Below are 23327 nucleotides of genomic sequence, written 5' to 3'. Positions count from 1 at the left end.
TGTTAGATCCCTTACTTCAAAGGCAATTATAGTCAATGAACTAATCACTGATCATAATCTTGATGTGATTGGCCTGACTGAAACATGGCTTAAGCCTGATGAATTTACTGTGTTAAATGAGGCTTCACCTCCTGGCTACACTAGTGACCATATCCCCCGTGCATCCCGCAAAGGCGGAGGTGTTGCTAACATTTACGATAGCAAATTTCAATTTACAAAAAAAAAAATGACGTTTTCGTCTTTTGAGCTTCTAGTCATGAAATCTATGCAGCCTACTCAATCACTTTTTATAGCTACTGTTTACAGGCCTCCTGGGCCATATACAGCGTTCCTCACTGAGTTCCCTGAATTCCTATCGGACCTTGTAGTCATAGCGGATAATATTCTAATCTTTGGTGACTTTAATATTCACATGGAAAAGTCCACAGACCCACTCCAAAAGGCTTTCGGAGCCATCATCGACTCAGTGGGTTTTGTCCAACATGTATCTGGACCCACTCACTGTCACAGTCATACGCTGGACCTAGTTTTGTCCCATGGAATAAATGTTGTGGATCTTAATGTTTTTCCTCATAATCCGGGACTATCGGACCACCATTTTATTACGTTTGCAATTGCAACAAATAATCTAGTCAGACCCCAACCAAGGATCATCAAAAGTCGTGCTATAAATTCACAGACAACACAAAGATTCCTTGATGTCCTTCCAGACTCCTTCTGCCTACCCAAGGATGCCAGAGGACAAAAATCAGTTAACCACCTAACTGAGGAACTCAACTTAACCTTGCGCAATACCCTAGATGCAGTTGCACCCCTAAAAACTAAAAACATTTCTCATAAGAAACTAGCTCCCTGGTACACAGAAAATACCCGAGCTCTGAAGCAAGCTTCCAGAAAATTGGAACGGAAATGGCGCCACACCAAACTGGAAGTCTTCCGACTAGCTTGGAAAGACAGTACTGTGCAGTACCGAAGAGCCCTTACTGCTGCTCGATCATCCTATTTTTCTAACTTAATTGAGGAAAATAAGAACAATCCGAAATTCCTTTTTGATACTGTCGCAAAGCTAACTAAAAAGCAGCATTCCCCAAGAGAGGATGACTTTCACTTTAGCAGTGATAAATTCATGAACTTCTTTGAGGAAAAGATTATGATTATTAGAAAGCAAATTACGGACTCTTCCTTAAATCTGCGTATTCCTTCAAAGCTCAGTTGTCCTGAGTCTGCACAACTCTGCCAGGACCTAGGATCAAGAGAGACACTCAAGTGTTTTAGTACTATATCTCTTGACACAATGATGAAAATAATCATGGCCTCTAAACCTTCAAGCTGCATACTGGACCCTATTCCAACTAAACTACTGAAAGAGCTGCTTCCTGTGCTTGGCCCTCCTATGTTGAACATAATAAACGGCTCTCTATCCACCGGATGTGTACCAAACTCACTAAAAGTGGCAGTAATAAAGCCTCTCTTGAAAAAGCCAAACCTTGACCCAGAAAATATAAAAAACTATCGGCCTATATCGAATCTTCCATTCCTCTCAAAAATGTTAGAAAAGGCTGTTGCGCAACAACTCACTGCCTTCCTGAAGACAAACAATGTATACGAAATGCTTCAGTCTGGTTTTAGACCCCATCATAGCACTGAGACGGGACTTGTGAAGGTGGTAAATGACATTTTAATGGCATCGGACCGAGGCTCTGCATCTGTCCTCGTGCTCCTAGACCTTAGTGCTGCTTTTGATACCATCGATCACCACATTCTTTTGGAGAGATTGGAAACCCAAATTGGTCTACACGGACAAGTTCTGGCCTGGTTTAGATCTTATCTGTCGGAAAGATATCAGTTTGTCTCTGTGAATGGTCTGTCCTCTGACAAATCAACTGTAAATTTCGGTGTTCCTCAAGGTTCCGTTTTAGGACCACTATTGTTTTCACTATATATTTTACCTCTTGGGGATGTTATTCGAAAACATGATGTTAACTTTCACTGCTATGCGGATGACACACAGCTGTACATTTCAATGAAACATGGTGAAGCCCCAAAATTGCCCTTGCTAGAAGCATGTGTTTCAGACATAAGGAAGTGGATGGCTGCAAACTTTCTACTTTTAAACTCGGACAAAACAGAGATGCTTGTTCTAGGTCCCAAGAAACAAAGAGATCTTCTGTTGAATCTGACAATTAATCTTAATGGTTGTACAGTCGTCTCAAATAAAACTGTGAAGGACCTCGATGGACCCTAATCTCTCTTTTGAAGAACATATCAAGACCATTTCAAGGACAGCTTTTTTCCATCTACGTAACATTGCAAAAATCAGAAACTTTCTGTCCAAAAATGATGCAGGAAAATTAATCCATGCTTTTGTCACTTCTAGGTTAGACTACTGCAATGATCTACTTTCCGGCTACCCGGATAAAGCACTAAATAAACTTCAGTTAGTGCTAAATACGGGTGCTAGAATCCTGACTAGAACCAAAAAATGTGATCATATTACTCCAGTGCTAGCCTCTCTACACTGGCTTCCTGTCAAAGCAAGGGCTGATTTCAAGGTTTTACTGCTAACCTACAAAGCATTACATGGGCTTGCTCCTACCTATGTCTCTGATTTGGTCCTGCCGTACATACCTACATGTACGCTACGGTCACAAGACGCAGGCCTCCTAATTGTCCCTAGAATTTCTAAGCAAACAGCTGGAGGCAGGGCTTTCTCCTATAGAGCTCCATTTTTATGGAACGGTCTGCCTACCCATGTCAGAGACGCAAACTCGGTCTCAACCTTTAAGTCTCTACTGAAGACTCATCTCTTCAGTGGGTCATATGATTGAGTGTAGTCTGGCCCAGGATTGGGAAGGTGAACGGAAAGGCTCTGGAGCAACGAACCGCCCTTGCTGTCTCTGCCTGGCCGGTTCCCCTCTTTCTCTGCCTCTAACCCTCTAACTCCCCTTGGGTTGTGCCCTGGCGGAGGTCTTTGTGGGCTATACTCAGCCTTGTCTCAGGATGGTTAGTTGGTGGTTGAAGATATCCCTCTAGTGGTGTGGGGGCTGTGCTTTGGCAAAGTGGGTGGGGTTATATCCTTCCTGTTTGGCCCTGTCCGGGGGTGTCCTCGGATGGGGCCACAGTGTCTCCTGACCCCTCCTGTCTCAGCCTCCAGTATTTATGCTGCAGTAGTTTATGTGTCGGGGGGCTAGGGTCAGTTTGTCATATCTGGAGTACTTCTCCTGTCCTATTCGGTGTCCTGTGTGAATCTAAGTGTGTGTTCTCTAATTCTCTCCTTCTCTCTTTCTTTCTCTCTCTTGGAGGACCTGAGCCCTAGGACCATGCCCCAGGACTACCTGACATGATGACTCCTTGCTGTCCCCAGTCAACCTGACCGTGCTGCTGCTCCAGTTTCAACTGTTCTGCCTTATTATTATTCGACCATGTTGGTCATTTATGAACATTTGAACATCTTGGCCATGTTCTGTTATAATCTCCACCCGGCACAGCCAGAAGAGGACTGGCCACCCCACATAGCCTGGTTCTAGGTTTCTTCCTAGGTTTTGGCCTTTCTAGGGAGCTTTTCCTAGCCACCGTGCTTCTACACCTGCATTGCTTGCTGTTTGGGGTTTTAGGCTGGGTTTCTGTACAGCACTTTGAGATATCAGCTGATGTACGAAGGGCTATATAAATACATTTGATTTGATTTGATCATTCTCACCACCGCCAGAGAGAAGACAGGGAAGCAACCACCATTTACCTACTTCTAGGCCGCTATACATATTTATTTGGATTGTTATTCTATAGTTTTTCATGGAATTTTTGTGGTAATTAATTATTTATTTTTTTGAATTTATCAGAATTAATTTTCCAGAATTTTTTTTACCAGCTCTGTGTATTCTCAAATTGAAACAAGTGAGGGAGAGCTGCTGTTCCGGGCTTCGGCAGCATTATACCTGTGCTCTTTACACAAAGAGCACGGGTATATTTGTCTTATGTATGTATGTATGTGGGTCAAGGGAGTTGGTCAAACGTCATTTCCGGTCACGACTTGCAGACTTGTTTTTGAGTTGTTGTGCGTTTTGTTGCCAACCTGTTTTGCTACCTTACAAATTTACGGTTTTTACTTTTTAATTACCGTTTATATTTTTGTTTTTTCCTACTCAACTTTTTCACTCCGGACGCTTTATCTGGACACGATTCGTCAGGACCTCCAACAGCCGAAGCTAAGTAGTAACATTAACATGATGCCTTCTAATTGCAGTCGCTGTACTCGCCTTACGGCGAGGATAGCTGTGCTACAAGCCCAGCTTCAGACGCAATCGCTAGGCAAGGGTAATTTCAGTGTAGGAAAGGATGAAACAGCGTCTGTGCCACCAGTAAGTACAGATAGTAGTATAAATCCCCTGGCACAGTCCCCGCAGCCGGACAACTTTCTCACGGTTTCTGGAAGGAAATGCTGTAGGAACGCTCAACCGGTGTCGCTCATTCAGCCGACAGAAACTTTCAACCGGTTTTCCCCATTAAGCAGCGGGTCGGAGTCAGAGGCCGAGTCTTCTCTGGTCTCTACTCCTCCCGTTACGGGGTCTGAGACGCCGAAGCTTCCCACCATTAGCTCTGACAAATTGAAAACTCTAGTCATTGGCGACTCCATTACCCGCAGTATTAGACTTGAGAATCATCCAGCGATCATACACTGTTTACCGGGGGGCAGGGCTACCGACGTTAAGGCTAATCTGAAGATGGTGCTGGCTAAAGCTAAAACTGGCGAGTGTAGAGAGTATAGAGATATTGTTATCCACGTCGGCACCAACGATGTTAGGATGAAACAGTCAGAGATCACCAAGCGCAACATAGCTTCTGCGTGTAAATCAGCTAGAAAGATGTGTCGGCATCGAGTAATTGTCTCTGGCCCCCTCCCAGTTAGGGGGAGTGATGAGCTCTACAGCAGAGTCTCACAACTCAATCGCTGGTTGAAAACTGTTTTCTGCCCCTCCCAAAAGATAGAATTTGTAGATAATTGGCCCTCTTTCTGGGACTCACCCACAAACAGGACCAAGCCTGACCTGCTGAGGAGTGACGGACTCCATCCTAGCTGGAGGGGTGCTCTCATTTTATCTACCAACATAGACAGGGCTCTAACTCCTCTAGCTCCACAATGAAATAGGGTGCAGGCCAGGCAGCAGGCTGTTAGCCAGCCTGCCAGCATAGTGGAGTCTGCCACTAGCACAGTCAGTGTAGTCAGCTCAGCTATCACCATTGAGACCGTGTCTGTGCCTCGACCTAGGTTGGGCAAAACTAAACATGGCGGTGTTCGCCTTAGCAATCTCACTAGGATAAAGACCACCTCCATTCCTGTCATTATTGAAAGAGATCATGATACCTCACATCTCAAAATAGGGCTACTTAATGTTAGATCCCTTACTTCAAAGGCAATTATAGTCAATGAACTAATCACTGATCATAATCTTGATGTGATTGGCCTGACTGAAACATGGCTTAAGCCTGATGAATTTACTGTGTTAAATGAGGCTTCACCTCCTGGCTACACTAGTGACCATATCCCCCGTGCATCCCGCAAAGGCGGAGGTGTTGCTAACATTTACGATAGCAAATTTCAATTTACAAAAAAAAAAATGACGTTTTCGTCTTTTGAGCTTCTAGTCATGAAATCTATGCAGCCTACTCAATCACTTTTTATAGCTACTGTTTACAGGCCTCCTGGGCCATATACAGCGTTCCTCACTGAGTTCCCTGAATTCCTATCGGACCTTGTAGTCATAGCGGATAATATTCTAATCTTTGGTGACTTTAATATTCACATGGAAAAGTCCACAGACCCACTCCAAAAGGCTTTCGGAGCCATCATCGACTCAGTGGGTTTTGTCCAACATGTATCTGGACCCACTCACTGTCACAGTCATACGCTGGACCTAGTTTTGTCCCATGGAATAAATGTTGTGGATCTTAATGTTTTTCCTCATAATCCGGGACTATCGGACCACCATTTTATTACGTTTGCAATTGCAACAAATAATCTAGTCAGACCCCAACCAAGGATCATCAAAAGTCGTGCTATAAATTCACAGACAACACAAAGATTCCTTGATGTCCTTCCAGACTCCTTCTGCCTACCCAAGGATGCCAGAGGACAAAAATCAGTTAACCACCTAACTGAGGAACTCAACTTAACCTTGCGCAATACCCTAGATGCAGTTGCACCCCTAAAAACTAAAAACATTTCTCATAAGAAACTAGCTCCCTGGTACACAGAAAATACCCGAGCTCTGAAGCAAGCTTCCAGAAAATTGGAACGGAAATGGCGCCACACCAAACTGGAAGTCTTCCGACTAGCTTGGAAAGACAGTACTGTGCAGTACCGAAGAGCCCTTACTGCTGCTCGATCATCCTATTTTTCTAACTTAATTGAGGAAAATAAGAACAATCCGAAATTCCTTTTTGATACTGTCGCAAAGCTAACTAAAAAGCAGCATTCCCCAAGAGAGGATGACTTTCACTTTAGCAGTGATAAATTCATGAACTTCTTTGAGGAAAAGATTATGATTATTAGAAAGCAAATTACGGACTCTTCCTTAAATCTGCGTATTCCTTCAAAGCTCAGTTGTCCTGAGTCTGCACAACTCTGCCAGGACCTAGGATCAAGAGAGACACTCAAGTGTTTTAGTACTATATCTCTTGACACAATGATGAAAATAATCATGGCCTCTAAACCTTCAAGCTGCATACTGGACCCTATTCCAACTAAACTACTGAAAGAGCTGCTTCCTGTGCTTGGCCCTCCTATGTTGAACATAATAAACGGCTCTCTATCCACCGGATGTGTACCAAACTCACTAAAAGTGGCAGTAATAAAGCCTCTCTTGAAAAAGCCAAACCTTGACCCAGAAAATATAAAAAACTATCGGCCTATATCGAATCTTCCATTCCTCTCAAAAATTTTAGAAAAGGCTGTTGCGCAACAACTCACTGCCTTCCTGAAGACAAACAATGTATACGAAATGCTTCAGTCTGGTTTTAGACCCCATCATAGCACTGAGACGGGACTTGTGAAGGTGGTAAATGACATTTTAATGGCATCGGACCGAGGCTCTGCATCTGTCCTCGTGCTCCTAGACCTTAGTGCTGCTTTTGATACCATCGATCACCACATTCTTTTGGAGAGATTGGAAACCCAAATTGGTCTACACGGACAAGTTCTGGCCTGGTTTAGATCTTATCTGTCGGAAAGATATCAGTTTGTCTCTGTGAATGGTCTGTCCTCTGACAAATCAACTGTAAATTTCGGTGTTCCTCAAGGTTCCGTTTTAGGACCACTATTGTTTTCACTATATATTTTACCTCTTGGGGATGTTATTCGAAAACATAATGTTAACTTTCACTGCTATGCAGATGACACACAGCTGTACATTTCAATTAAACATGGTGAAGCCCCAAAATTGCCCTTGCTAGAAGAATGTGTTTCAGACATAAGGAAGTGGATGGCTGCAAACTTTCTACTTTTAAACTCGGACAAAACAGAGATGCTTGTTCTAGGTCCCAAGAAACAAAGAGATCTTCTGTTGAATCTGACAATTAATCTTAATGGTTGTACAGTCGTCTCAAATAAAACTGTGAAGGACCTCGGCGTTACTCTGGACCCTGATCTCTCCTTTGAAGAACATATCAAGACCATTTCAAGGACAGCTTTTTTCCATCTACGTAACATTGCAAAAATCAGGAACTTTCTGTCCAAAAATGATGCAGAAAAATTAATCCATGCTTTTGTCACTTCCAGGTTAGACTACTGCAATGCTCTACTTTCCGGCTACCCGGATAAAGCACTAAATAAACTTCAGTTAGTGCTAAATACGGCTGCTAGAATCCTGACTAGAACCAAAAAATTTGATCATATTACTCCAGTGCTAGCCTCTCTACACTGGCTTCCTGTCAAAGCAAGGGCTGATTTCAAGGTTTTACTGCTAACCTACAAAGCATTACATGGGCTTGCTCCTATCTATCTCTCTGATTTGGTCCTGCCGTACATACCTACACGTACGCTACGGTCACAAGACGCAGGCCTCCTAATTGTCCCTAGAATTTTTAAGCAAACAGCTGGAGGCAGGGCTTTCTCCTATAGAGCTCCATTTTTATGGAACGGTCTGCCTACCCATGTCAGAGACGCAAACTCGGTCTCAACCTTTAAGTCTCTACTGAAGACTCATCTCTTCAGTGGGTCATATGATTGAGTGTAGTCTGGCCCAGGAGTGGGAGGGTGAACGGAAAGGCTCTGGAGCAACGAACCACCCTTGCTGTCTCTGCCTGGCCGGTTCCCCTCTTTCCACTGGGATTCTCTGCCCCTAACCCTATTACAGGGGCTGAGTCACTGGCTTTACTGGGGCTCTCTCATGCCGTCCCTGGAGGGGGTGCGTCACCTGAGTGGGTTGAGTCACTGATGTGGTCATCCTGTCTGGGTTGGCGCCCCCCCCCCCCCCCCCCCCCCCCCCCCCTTAAGTTGTGCCGTGGCGGAGGTCTTTGTGGGCTATACTCAGCCTTGTCTCAGGATGGTAAGTTGGTGGTTGAAGATATCCCTCTAGTGGTGTGGGGGCTGTGCTTTGGCAAAGTGGGTGGGATTATATCCTTCCTGTTTGGCCCTGTCCGGGGGTGTCCTCGGATGGGGCCACAGTGTCTCCTGACCCCTCCTGTCTCAGCCTCCAGTATTTATGCTGCAGTAGTTTATGTGTCGGGGGGCTAGGGTCAGTTTGTTATATCTGGAGTACTTCTCCTGTCCTATTCGGTGTCCTGTGTGAATCTAAGTGTGCGTTCTCTAATTCTCTCCTTCTCTCTTTCTCTCTCTCGGAGGACCTGAGCCGTAGGACCATGCCCCAGGACTACCTGACATGATGACTCCTTGCTGTCCCCAGTCCACCTGGCTGTGCTGCTGCTCCAGTTTCAACTGTTCTGCCTTATTATTATTCGACCATGCTGATCATTTATGAACATTTGAACATCTTGGCCATGTTCTGTTATAATCTCCACCCGGCACAGCCAGAAGAGGACTGGCCATCCCACATATGCTCTCTCTAATTCTCTCTTTCTTTCTCTCTCTCGGAGGACCTGAGCCCTAGGACCATGCCCCAGGAATACCTGACATGATGACTCCTTGCTGTCCCCAGTCCACCTGACTGTGCTGCTGCTCCAGTTTCAACTATTCTGCCTTATTATTATTCGACCATGCTGGTCATTTATGAACATTTGAACATCTTGACCATGTTTTGTTATAATCTCCACCCGGCACAGCCAGAAGAGGACTGGCCACCCCACATAGCCTGGTTCCTCTCTAGGTTTCTTCCTAGGTTTTGGCCTTTCTAGGGAGTTTTTCCTAGCCACCGTGCTTCTTCACCTGCATTGCTTGCTGTTTGGGGTTTTAGGCTGGGTTTCTGTACAGCACTTTGAGATATCAGCTGATGTACGAAGGGCTATATAAAATAAATTTGATTGATTGATTGATGTATGTATGTGTGTGTGTGTGTGTGTGTATGAGTGTGCGTGAAGGAAGAGGTTTGAGTGTGTGTTTGTGACACTGAGTGTGTGACTTTGTTTGGGGTTTACTCGTGGGGGTTTGTAATAATGTTGTAAGGGAGATATGGATCACTTTTAACATTAGTGACTGTCTATAATCTGGTTATTCTATCTATATTTCAATGGACCTGAGATTCAAGCCAGCGGTCTCAGTAACACAACGTACCCCAAGGCTATAGACATCACTAACCTGTCAAAACCGTAGCTTTGATCAGCCATTGGGCGTCAGTACTTCAGGTCTCTGTGAAGTCCAGCTTAATTGTTGTAGGTTTAAATACAGATGTTGTATCTTTTATAAAAAAAGACCATGAACCTTCTTAATTTGAAGTCAAGATTAAGTTAGCCTGGCAGCTGTGTGTTATATGACTGCAAAAGGTTCACTGAAAGTGGGATTTCTCTGTGACTAATTCCAAAACCTTTTGAAATCTAGCTTCACTTAAATGTAGCCAGTGAGTTTGAAGTCTCTCCTAAATGACAACACTCACACTAAATGGTGAACATAACCAATTTGTCATATAGATTTCCTAATGATATTTGAAAACAAACCAAAGTGAGAAAAAAAGTTGACTCCCTCCAGGAATTTAAATTGTAAACAGATTTCGCTTCCCACTGTGAGAATGACCCAATACCTGGAACAGAGTCCAGGAAATAAACTAGCATCAGATATAGTCACAACACCCACAATTAAAAGCATTACTCACATGGACGCATGCACTGAAGCATCTACTGTGCCTGCTGTGGCTGTACAGTGTGTGTGTGTATGTGCGTGCATGTATGAGTGTCTACCTTTGAATGTTAATAGTATGTGTACAGTTCTTCATCTGTGTGTGAGAATGTGCTTTTCTCTGTATTGGCCGTCCTGCTTGTCTGTTGAGTGGGAGCAGACAGACGGGCGTGATGTGTGTGTGCCAGGGCTTGTTGGGGTGGCTGTGGGGTGGCCAGAGGAACGGCACTGAAGCAGAACTGGCTCTTGGCTGACCCCTAGTCCACCAGGGCTTGTTCACTCACTCACCTCATTAGTTTGACAGGAGCTACCAAACAAATTGAGGGCATCGTTGGTTTAAAGGACTTCCATTGGAAAATGTGGCTATTTCTTGCCGTCCCTGTTGACATTCAAGCACACTCTGTACACAAACACACACCCACACATAAACATTCACACACAGAGAGACGGAGACACACACGCAGAGAGGCATGCATGCACGCGTACACAAACACATCAGACACAGACAGACACAGACGCATCCAGACACACACACAGACACACACACACCGCGTTCCTAAGCTTATCTCTCTTTACCGGACTGACAGTATAGGGCCAGAGGTGACATCATGATACTGTAGGTTTGAACTTCCTCAAAACACCTCACATTATGTTACTATTGCATTTCACAGCCTTCAAACAGCCATTTTACATATTTCTTACACAACATTCACCTTTCATGCGATACATGCTTTATTTATCTTGAGCACACTGCTAATTTCACTGAACGCATTTCCGCCTCTCTGAAAGATAAATATGGAAGTGAACAAACCCCAGAAATGAATGATGTGGGTGGATAAAGAGGAGTTGGTTATTTTCCTGTTTAGTTTCAGTATTTCTGTCTGGTCATCCATTCGACCTAATGGAAAAATAGATCCTTACTTAAAAAATATCTTCCTGTGACTACAGCTGAACTGTACATGATATACTGCATACAGTATGCACAACGGTAAACATGGAGTTACCAGGGTGTGGACTCTACCACACCTGAGTTTGATTAGCCCTTTACACGCATACCCATATGTGACTCGTTTCCGGAAACTAGGCGTATGTTGCACGCAGTGGTGGAAAAAGTACCGAATTGTCATACTTGAGTAAAAGTAAAGATACCTTAAAAGACAATGACTAAAGTAAAAGTGAAAGTCACCCAGTAAAATACTACTTGAGTAAAAGTCTAAAACTACTTGGTTTTAAATATACTGTACGTAAATATCAAAAGTAAATTTAATCGCAAATATACTTAATTATAAATAATTTTAAATTCCTTATATTAAGCAACCCAGATGGCATGATTTTCTTGTTTTTTATTTATTTACGGATAGCCAGGGGCACACTTCAACAGTCAGACATAATTTACAAATGATGCATTTGTGTTTAGTGAGTCTGTAATGAGTGCGCTTAGAGACGGGAAGCTAGTCCGGGGGCGTGAGTGTTTATAAAAATTAACAACAATAAACACAAAACACAACTAATATGAAACCGAGTCAAGGGGAGTGACAGATATGGGGAAGATAATCAAGGAGGTGATGGAGTCCAGGTGAGTGTCATGAGGCGCAGGTGCGTGAGACGATGGTGACAGATGTGCGGGACAATCAGCAGCCTGATGACCTAGAGGCCGGAGAGAGAGTATACATGAGAGTCTGCCAGATCAGAGGCAGTAGGGATAACCAGGGATTATATCTTGATAAGTGTGTGAATTAGAAAAATGTTGTGTCCTGCTAAGCAACCATATATTTATATATTATTAATTCCATTAACTTACTTATATTTGTTTATATTGTGTACATGTTGTGAAATTGTTACATATTACCTGTTAGATATTACTGCACAGTTGGAGCTAGAAACACAACCATTTCGCTATACCCGCAATAACATCTGCTAAACGCGTGTATGTGACCAATAAAATTGGATTTGATTTGATTCGATTCAATACGTAACGAGTGCTTTTGGGTGTCAGGGAAAATATAAATAAAATTGTTAAATTACAATCCTAGTTGGTTTAGCCACGGAAAAAGCCATGAACCTTCCCGCTAGCCATGATTGGCTGAGATAATGGATGGGATGGATATGCTGGGAGATAAGGTTGGATTGGATTCTAGCTCCAACTGTGCAGCCATGTAGCATGCGTCTGTTTATAACGTGAGCTGCTCAGTATGTGGTCATAGTCCTTTCTACTGCAATTTTTTTTAAATATATAATTTTAGCCATCGAGAACTACAAAGTTTAGCTACTTTTCTCAACAACATTGATACCCTGAATTTAGCAGGCACTGTCGTTAGATCAGTTGGAAAAAGTAGCAACTTTCTTCACACGCCACGGTCAGTGTGAACCAGAGTGACTTGACACGACGCTGACCAAACAAGATGTAGCTAAAAACAAAATGGTGTTAAATGGTTCAAGTCTGCCGTGTAGCGTTCGTCCATGTAAGAGTATAGAGTATAGCTACATTTTCAGAAATATTCTAAGTTTCACATTTTGTCAGAAAGTTGTTTTCATTGCAAGTTAAAGCGTACAGTTCGCTAGCTAGCGATGTTAGCTTGCTAATGTTATGTGTATGATCTCTGTAGTAATATTATTAGAATCGGAAATCCATTTGTATTCTTAGTTACAGCCTAATGCTAGCTAGCTGACATTGGACCTGGTTGGCTACCTAGCTAGCTAGCTAGCTGACTACATGTCTAAACAAAGCATTTCACCAGGTGATGACCCATACATGACCCATCAAGTTAGCCAGGTGTGTCTGGGGGTGATTACGGCCATCTATTGTACTTCATGAACATTTGTGCATGTCTAGACAATAGTGACCCAGCCACTTAACAAGATGTGTCTGGGGGTTGGTTATAGCATTTCCTTCACATGACCCATCAATTTAGACAAGTGTGTCAGGTAAGCATCATCTAATAATTATAAAATATTTATATCTGGACACTTTCTGTTTTTGATATTGCTACTATGCAGCAATCATTTCACTGTACTGTTTACACGTTCTTTATCCTGTGCATGTGACAAATCAACATTTTATTTTATTTGATATGGTGTGTGTTTATCAGAGATGGTAATGTGAAGAACAACATGACCTGCACCAAAGTCAAATTAGGAGATAGGTCAAGGAATACCTGCCGTTTTTCCATATTGTAGGCTAGTACTTTCAACACTTTTAGTCTTGAAATCTTTGGTTGTTTACTCAACTAATCAGTCTGTTTAGCAAATGGCTCACATGTGAATCCTTAAAGAGATGGGTGTGGCTAAGGCTTAATGGGTGTAGACAAAGAAGAATGCACTTATGACTCCATTCTATTTGCACCAAAATTACGATCTGCTTCTCTGAATTGCCTCCTGAAAGCCTAACACTGTATTTTATGATTTAGTTAGTCATGTTGGCAATGGAAATTATGCCCACCTGAGCCAGGTTTTGATTTATAATGAACTGGTTTTGGATTGCGTAAACAACAATAGTAATTGTGTAAAGGCGGGGATGCAGGGCTGTGTTCCAAACAAAACATCTACAAGTGTGCTTGCTCGAGTTCCTCAAAAGCACCTTATAGATGAAGACTTTCTTGACACATAAAAGTGCATTGAAGTTACTTAGGAGCTGTGCACACTTTGGAGAGGTGTGACCACTTGGAAACACCAGTTAGACCTCTCACTCAAACCCTTGTCATTCTTTTGTCTTATGTTGCACCTATTCCAAATTGTCCAATAATATTATTATCATGTTACTGAATGTATCCACAGTTCATTATCAACAAATGTGGTGAAAACAACAGTAAATGTAAAATTCACATATAATCAACAATGTAATGCTTGGATTCAGTCTCAGGTGAAATGTTGTGTCCTCACCTTTAGTCTAATCATTTTCACATAATCTCCAAACTGTTCCCTTTAAAATGCTACCATGGCTATGCATATGCTTTCCATATTTCTTCTGTTAGAAACATTTAAATATTGCGTTGTCAATATAGGCCAATTCCCACAAGTGTAAGGGGTTAATCCTGCCTGGAGTGCCAAAAGGCGGGGATTGCACTCTTGGGACGTTTCTATTGATTACAGTGTGCTGGGCAAGCTCAATCAAGCCCAGATAAAGTATTAGAAATGATTTCTAATATCATTTCGACCCAGCGCTGTATTCCATGTGTGTATTCTCATTAGACTGATTGGACTGTTCATGTCTGCAGGGGCAGAGAAAATACAGGGGTGATACATTTCATGCAACACCCTGTTTGGCATTCTTTGCGGATTTGGATCCTGTTGTGTAATGTTATTCAAGTTAAAAAGGTTATACTTTACAAGCATGGTGTCATTCCAATGTTCTCATACAAACACGTATCTAATCATAATGTATCAAGTGATATTTATCAAACATCCTAATAATGTATTACTCATTTAAGGTGTTTTCATTTGAGCAGGTCCCTAAGGCAATGGCATGTTTTGTTACACTGAGAAACACAGTGATTAGTCTTCTTTCTTACTTGGGGATTTCTTTATAAAATCCCTTTCCATGAAACAAGAGTGTAAATGTTTCTGCCTTTGAGCACTGGTTCCCATTTTTTATCTCAATCCAAACACCGACTACCTTTCAGACAATGGAAGGTGTCAATAAATCACCATATTGACGTACATAGGAGCTACAATGGGGCATTGGGAAAACAGTCATTTTTTCCCCTGATACACTAGATGTGTGGCTTTTTGCTGGCGTAAAAACCTTTTACTATTGTTCTCGAGTGTAATCTGTGCATTGAAATCTTGAAAGTAGGGTCAATTAGTCAGTGCAACATCGGAATATACAGTGCATTCAGAAAGTGTTCAGACCCCTTGACTTTTTCCACATTTTGTTACGTAAAATTGATAAAATAGCTTTTTGTTGTTGAAATTTTTGCAAATCTATTAAAAATAAAAAACAGAAATACCTTATTTACATAAGTATTCAGACCTTTTGCATTGAGAGACGAAATTGAGCTCTGCCGAATCCTCTTTTCATTAAGCATCCTTGAGATGTTTCTATAACTTGATTGTAGTCCACCTGTCATAAATTCAATTGATTGGACATGATATGGAAGGCACACACCAGTCTATATAAGGTCCCACACTTGACAGTGCTTGTCAGAGTAAAAACCAAGCACTGAGGATGAAGGAATTCTCCGTAGAGCTCCGAGACAGGATTGTGGTGAGACACAGATCTGGGGAAGGGTACCAAAACATTTCTGCAGCATTGAAGGTCCGCAAGAACACAGCAGCCTCTATTATTCTTAAATGGAAGAAGTTTGGAACCACCAAGCACTCCACTAATCAGGCTTTTATGGTAGAGTGGCCAGATGGAAGCCACTCCTCAGTAAAAGGCACATGACAGTCTGCTTGGACTTTGCAAAAAGGCACTCTCAGACCATGAGAAACAAAATTATCTGGTCTGATGAAACCTCTTCGGCCTGAATACCGAGCGTCACTTCGGGAGGAAACGTGGCACCATCCCTACAGTGAATCATGGTGGTGGCATCATGCTGTGGGGATGTTTTTCAATGGCAGGGACTGGGAGACTAGTTAAGATCGAGGGAAAGATAAACAGAGCAGTACAGAGAGATCCTTGATGAAAACCTGCTACAGAGCGCTCAGGAGCTTGGACTGGGGCTAAGGTTCACCTTCCAACAGGACAAGAACCCTAAGCACACAGCCAATACAATGCAGGATTGGCTTTGGGACAAATATCTGAATGTCCTTGAGTGGCCCAGCCCGAGTCCGGACTTGAACCTGATTGAACATCTCTGGAGAGACCTGAAAATAGCCGTGCAGTGACACTCCCCATCCAACCTGACAGAACTTGAGAGAATATGCAGAGAAGAATGGGAGAAACTTTCCAAATACAGGTGTGCCAAAGCTTGTAGCGTCATAACCGAGAAGGATGTAATTGCTGCTCAAGATGTTTCAACATTGGCAAGATAAGCAAACTTAGGGATGACATGCCAGCAACAAACGCAGGCACTACACGTCTAAGTATATCTGACCAAAGTATGAAAGACAAGAATTGTACTTTCGAATTCAATAAAGTCAGAGTTGAAAAAATTGTTTTCTATCAACAGTGACAAGCCACCGGGGTCTGACAATCTGGTTTGAAAATTACTGAGGAAAATAGTGGACAATATTAGGAAGCCTCTCAAACATAATCCAGGTAGAATCAGGAATTCCCCAGGGTAGCTGTTTAGGCCCCTTGCTTTTTTCAATCTTTACTAATGACATGCCACTGGCTTTGAGTAAGTCTAGTATGACTATGTATGCGGATGACTCAACACTATACACGCCAGCTACTACAGAGACTGAAATGACTACAACACTTAACAAAGAGCTGCAGTTCATTTTGGAATGGGTATCAAGTGATAAGTTAGTCTTAACATTTTCCAAAACTAAAACCATTGTATTTGGGACAAATCATTCTCTAAGCTCTAATCCTTAACTTTGTCTTGTAATGAATGTGGAAATTGAGCAAGTTGAGGTGACTACACTACTTGGAGTAACCCTGGTTTGTAAACTGTCATGGTCAAAACATATTGATACAACAGGAGCTTAGATGGGGAGAAGTCTGTCAATAATAGTAGCGCGGCTGTGCCTTCTTAACAACACTATCAACAGGGCAGGTCCTACAGGCCCTGCTTTTGTCGCACCTAGACTACTGGTACCACAAAGAGTGACTTGAGAAAATTGCAGTTGGCTCAGAACAGAGCAGCACGGCTGGCCCTTAAAAGTACACGGAGAGCTAACATTAATGACATGTATGTCAATCTCTCATGGCTCAAAGTGGAAGAGAGATTGACTTCATCATTACTGAATGTCCCAAGCTGTCTGTTTAAAATACTAGCACACAGCTTGGACACCCATGCATACCCTACAAGACATGCCACCAGAGGTCTCTTCACAGTTCCCAAGTCCTGAACAGGCTATGGGAGGCACACAGTACTATATAGAGCCATGACTACATGGAACTCTATTCCACATCAAGTAACTGATTGAAGCATTAGAATCCGATTTAAAAAGCAGGTAAAAATACACCTCATGGAACAACGGGGACTGTGATGAGAAACACACAAAGGTACAGACACATGCATATGCACACATTGTGATATTGTTGTGATGTGGTATTGAACATGTTGTGTGGTGGATATGTGGTGGTTTAGGGATGTTATATGATGTACTTTTTTTAATCTTTAGCTCATTCAGCACAAACATAGTTCCTTGTTTTAAATGTTGTTTTATATGTAACGTGGGAGCTTTGATGACTTTGGAGCCCCAGGAAGAGTAGCTGCTGACTTGTAATAAATACAAACAAAGTACTAAGTAAAGGGTCTGAATACTTATGTAAATACGATATTACCGTTTTTTATTTTTTATAAATTGGCACACATTTCTAAAAACCTGTTTTTGCTTTGTCATTATGGGGTATTGTGTGTAGATTGTTGAGACAAAAAAATATTTTATCCATTTTAGAACAAGGCTGTAACGTAACAAAATGTGGAAAAAGTCAAGGGGTCTGAATACTTTCCCAAATGCACTGTAAGTGAGCCCTAACTTTATGTCTACATTCAACCCTAACACTAGCCGCAACCACAACCCTAACCATCACTCTAACGCTAGCTTCGTGTCCACATCCCGGTTCAACCTTAACCTTAGCATCAACCACAATCCTAACCTTAACCGTAACCCTAACCCTTCATGTCCACTTCCCAGTTCAACTAACCCTTACACCACTAGCCCTATCAGAAGTTCTGTGTGATTGCACTGCAGGCGGGTAACTAGCTAGCTAGCTGAGGAACTGAGGTGTTTTGGGCAGAGGTGGCACTATATAGAGGTGGCTCCATGGCCGTGGAACACACTTCCAGACACTATTAGGGCTGCATAGTCTCTGTCCTCCTTCAAGGCATATCTCAAGACGATGCTGTTCAGAAAAGCTTTCAAGGACGTCTGCTAATTCTGTTCTCATGCCCTCCGGATCTGAAGACACCTGCATATAGCTTTGGTTGTTGTCTGTGTTCTATGTTCTCTGTTTTTTTAAATTAATTTTATTATTATACTTTTTGGAGTGAGAAAAGTGCTTAAAAAATGTAATAAATTATTATTACTATTTTTATATTTTAGGCTTGTTTCAGGCCTTGTTTCTGTGTACTGGGTTCTCTAATGAGCTTGAGGTGGTGTTAAAAAGGTGTTAAAAGCATCCAGGAGAAGATAGATTTACTTGGGTGGCTGAGGAGGGGGGTCAATGCCAGCTAGGCAGGAGAGGATGGCAGTGTTAGAGTGGGTGGTGTGTGTGTGTGTAGGGGGTGGACTAGGGGTGTGGTGAAGCGCAGATTTGAGATGTTTTTCAGGGGCTTGGCCCGAGGCTGCATGTCTGGCGGATTTGGCCAGGTGAGCAGCTAGAATGTGTGGCCTGGCGCACTGGGAGCCAGAGAGGCGGTGGAGCGCAGAAAAAAACAAACGGCATCATGGAACAGGCTGTTGAAAGACTTGTGAGAGAGATTGAGAGAAAGAGACAGAGAGAGAGGGAGAAAGAAAGAAAATGTAGGGACATAAATAGTAGAAACACATTCATTGTAGTGCTTGGTATACCTGCATTGTTTAGTTTTTATTTACTGAGTCGGAAAATAGGCCAGTGAAGCCATATGAATCTCCTAAGGAGAGAGAGAGAGAGAGAGAGAGAGAGAGAGAGAGAGAGAGAGAGAGAGAGAGAGAGAGAGAGAGAGAGAGAGAAAGAGCACCCGCAGTGGTGGTCCACCTCTTGAACACTAGCCAGATGTAGTCCTGCAGGCCCCTGTGTGTGTCTGTAACATATGTCAAGTTGACTGAATATAATGCAAAAATGTGATATAGAGGCAGTTGGGCTCTCCCCCAAGTGTAACAGTTATTAGATAACCAGATGCTGATAAACACATGCACACAAGGACACAGACGCACACATGCACACACACACACACACACACACACACACACACACAAAACAACAACAATATTGTCACATCCATTCTCCCTTCTCCAGATATGCCACATATGCCTCCAGTTTTGACAGGCTACAAGGCCATGTGTTGTATAATCTTGCCATGTCCAAAAACTCATATTTTTTCAGCTGATGACGTTGATACACGCTAAATCATTTCAATGCATGCGATGGGCGTACTGCGGTCTTGACTGGTGTGCATTAAGGTATTTTTAGCTTGCGGGAGCATGCGGTTAGCAAACTGAGGTGGCCTGGCCATCCTCTTGATAAAAATACACAAAATATGATGTGTCCCTAATACGAAACATGCAGGCGTGCGGCTGTCCCTCCGTACACTCTATTCCTGTAGAGAGACATTAAAAAACATATTCCATCTTTAAACTCAAATCCTTATTGATGCCTTGAACTTCTATCTCCAGTGAACTGCCCTGAATAAAATCTGGGGTTCAAGCTGCAGGCCACCGAGTATTTATTAAGCCACATCTGGGATTGTCATCACTGCTGCATCGGCCCGGCGGAGAGAGAGAGGGAGAGGGAACGGGGAAAGGATGTGTGCTGAAGGCTAGGAGAAGGAGTGGAGTTGGGGGACTTAAGGATAGGAAGGATGGATCCTGTCTAGGTATACAGCCAGGTAACAGAGGAAGAGAGGACCCATCTGGATTCCCGCTCTACTACAGTATAAGACACTGTCTGGTCATACTTTACGTCAGTGTTTCTTAATCTATTCCTGAGGGGGGGCTGAAGGTGCATACTGTTGTTGACCTGGCCCCACACTAACACAACTGGTTCAACTAATCAGCTAATTAACACTAGAATAGCTGGGGCTTATTGAATAACAATTGACACCAATGCTGTGCCCTTGGGGCGTCTATTTTAACTGTCTAATTAGCCCTTTATTAGTTCAGGTACATTAGTGCTTAGCAAGAACAAAAATGTGAAAATGGATTGAGAAATGTTACAGGACATAAGTCTTATACCAGAGGAAGGACAGAATTACATCCCTTTGCCGGAAAAAAGTATCACTAATCCTTTTCAACAGCATTTTGTACCAATGCATAACACAGGTGACTGCACAGTTCTCCATTCATGTGCTCTGCCCATGGCAATGGTTAAGACTATCAGTCTTATCTTAGGGAGATGTGTTTAATTCTTTGTAATACATTTGACTTTTCCTATGTGTTCCCTTCCTGAAACAGCCTCGGTCCTTGGAGTTGGCCCAAGTCTGGAAGCATGTCTCTTTTCCACCTTCCTTTCATGTCATTCCAGGCTGCAGAAAAAGGAGCAGCGTACACAAACATGCTGGAAGGGAATAATTGTCTAAACCTCTTTATTTATATGAGGTGGGTAGAATGTCAGACCTTTCCAGTTGTTAAAATAGCTTTTAGATTTTTTTATGCTACAAAGAACTAGTGATTGTAATTTCCCAAAGAAGATCACCAAAGAGCAAGATCATGAAGTAGGAGAGTGAAGGAAATTACGCTGTTAAACAATCATATTACACCACTGGAGGGAAAAGTATAGAAACAATGGAAAGGAATTATGGTCCTTGTTAACCATTATTTGTCAGTTGCACAGAAGACTTCTGCAAAAGCCATTTCCAAGTACTGTATTACTGCAATCAGGAGTCATTCAGATGGAGACATACTCTAGAAACCATGCTAAAGAGCTTCACCGCACTCCAATATCAGTTTGACCCGAAGCCGGAGGGAATCCCCTCCTGTATCTCAAATGGGACAGATACGCTAGCTCCCCAAACACAAGCAGGAAGGTGTGGCACTGGCTGTTCCGAACCCTGTTAACGAGAGCCCTGGACCATTCAGAGATGTGTCACGTCGAGCTCCAGCTTTACGGGGCCAACTTTCTGTCAGTGGGACCCAGGTTATGAGGCCCGAGTTCGGGGACTCTGGCCATCTTTCTGGGACTCATCTGGGACCCTCACAACCGCCTTGGTTAATTGAGTGTGTGTGTGTGTGTGTGTGTGTGTGTGTAAGCAGTTTAAGCTAGAAAAAAAGTATGTGGTCACCCACCACCTTCCAGCTCCAAGCAATGGGTTTACCACTCTGTCTGGCATGCCATAACAGTGTGTGTGTGTGTTTCACGTGTTGTTCACATGTTCATTTTGTGGATCTCTCCTTCTTTTGCAGAGCAAATATGTTTTGGCACCTGGGAGAAAATGTAATAGCCCCCTCAATTTTTTTTATTTTTTTCTCCAAATGACATCAGTTTCACTGGAAGGAAAATAGAAATCTGTGAAAACCTAACATGTTTTTGATAATATTTTAATTCAGCTTGGATGCATATTTTATGTGGTTGAAATACTATCAGCTTTTGGCGGCAGGTAGCATAGCGGTTAAGAGCATTGGGCCAGTAACCAAAACATTGCTGGTTCGAATCCTGGCACTGACTATGTGAAAAAAAATCTGTCAATGTTCCCTTGAGCATTTAACCCCAATTGCTTCTGTAAGTTGCTCTCGATAAGAGTGTCTGCTATATTACTAAAATGTAAACCATAATGCACCTCTACAGATATCACTAACTGCACATTCACATTATCTAAAGATGCTGAAATAAATAAATGACATTTCTCCACTCATGTTCCCATTTGGTGTATCATTTTACTGCAAGAAATGCTTAATTCTGCAGGATTTAATATTAAGGCTATGTGAGAGGTTATAGACTTACAGTCAGTGTCCCAAATTCAGTTTTCATTTAACCCATCGGAACAGTAGGCTACATTTCCCTTGACGTGCCATAAGCCTGTTTGAAGTCCCTGTCTTCTGACTGTTGAATATGTGTAGGGCCTCACAAAACACTACACATAACGTAGCCAGCAATGCTATCATCCTCTTTTACCACTTTCATCAAATCTTTAGCAAACATGACTTTTCTGGCCCTCCCTTCTCATTATTTTCAACTATCCATTTTGCAGCTTTTCTCTTATTGAATTAAAACCCAACATTGTCCTTTTTGCCAGACTTTTTCTGCCCGTTTCCAAAAACATTTAGCGATTGGCGTGTAGGCCATTTGGCGTGTGTACAGTTAGGCCCTAAAGCTTATAGGCTTACACAATAATGCCAGATAGCCTAAAAATAATGAAATAAAAACCTCAGTGTAGCTTTATACATTCATGTTTTTTTGTGTATTGTTTTCTCTTTCTTTAACCCGCCCATCTACCCACACGCCCTTCATCCACACAATATTTCATGACCTTAAACCCGCCCACCCTGCAGTTATGCGGGTTATGAGTCAAGCTGCACATCACTAAAGGAAACGTATATAGAGAAGGGACACATTTATTACAGCCAATGAGTTATGTTCTTAATTGGCTCGCGACACGTAGAAAATACGAAGCTTTTATGATTCTATTATTCCACTATATCTGCACGTTAAATGCATAGATGATTTATCTACAGCCAAACCCCACTAAAGGGTAAATTCCTCCAATGTGTTTTGAAAGAGAAGGAGAGAGAATAATAATGGATGGTGTTCATCATGCTTTTCGTTAGGTGTCAAAGTGCCTTTCATTTTTGTTTATTGGACTGATTTTATTAAGCACCAATGTAGCAGCCACCAGAGGTTCTCCAAAACCATTTCTCAGAGGCAGCCCAAGTTCAGAACATGCCCAATGCTGCTTGCTTTCAGACAAAACCCAGCAGATCGGTGGTAATACTTCTGGCAGAAGAGAGAAACTATTCATATTTCTGATTAGGGTCATACTGCATATTATATTGGCTAGAAGGGAATTCTAGAATGGGCATTAAAACCAGAAACACAGGACAGTTGGATGTCTCTGGGACAGTTATAAGGGACACCTAATCATGACGCAATGTAAAGCAATGCACATGCAGATCGTACTTGCTACATAGTTACAGAAAGCTAAGCCAACAAACACACAAACCGATATTGGATACATTGTAAACGCAGGTCCAGCTAGCATTCTTTTGTTTTTGCAGAGACATCTGATGATCTAACGTGATGAGTGAAGAGACAAAAACTAATGTCTCTTGTCCCTCAATGTTGTAGTCATGATGCAAG

This window comes from Oncorhynchus mykiss, chromosome 22 (assembly GCF_057628025.1).
Source record: "Oncorhynchus mykiss isolate SJ-2025 chromosome 22, ASM5762802v1, whole genome shotgun sequence".
Lineage (NCBI taxonomy): Eukaryota > Metazoa > Chordata > Actinopteri > Salmoniformes > Salmonidae > Oncorhynchus > Oncorhynchus mykiss.
Note: the sequence above shows the minus strand (reverse complement) of the source record.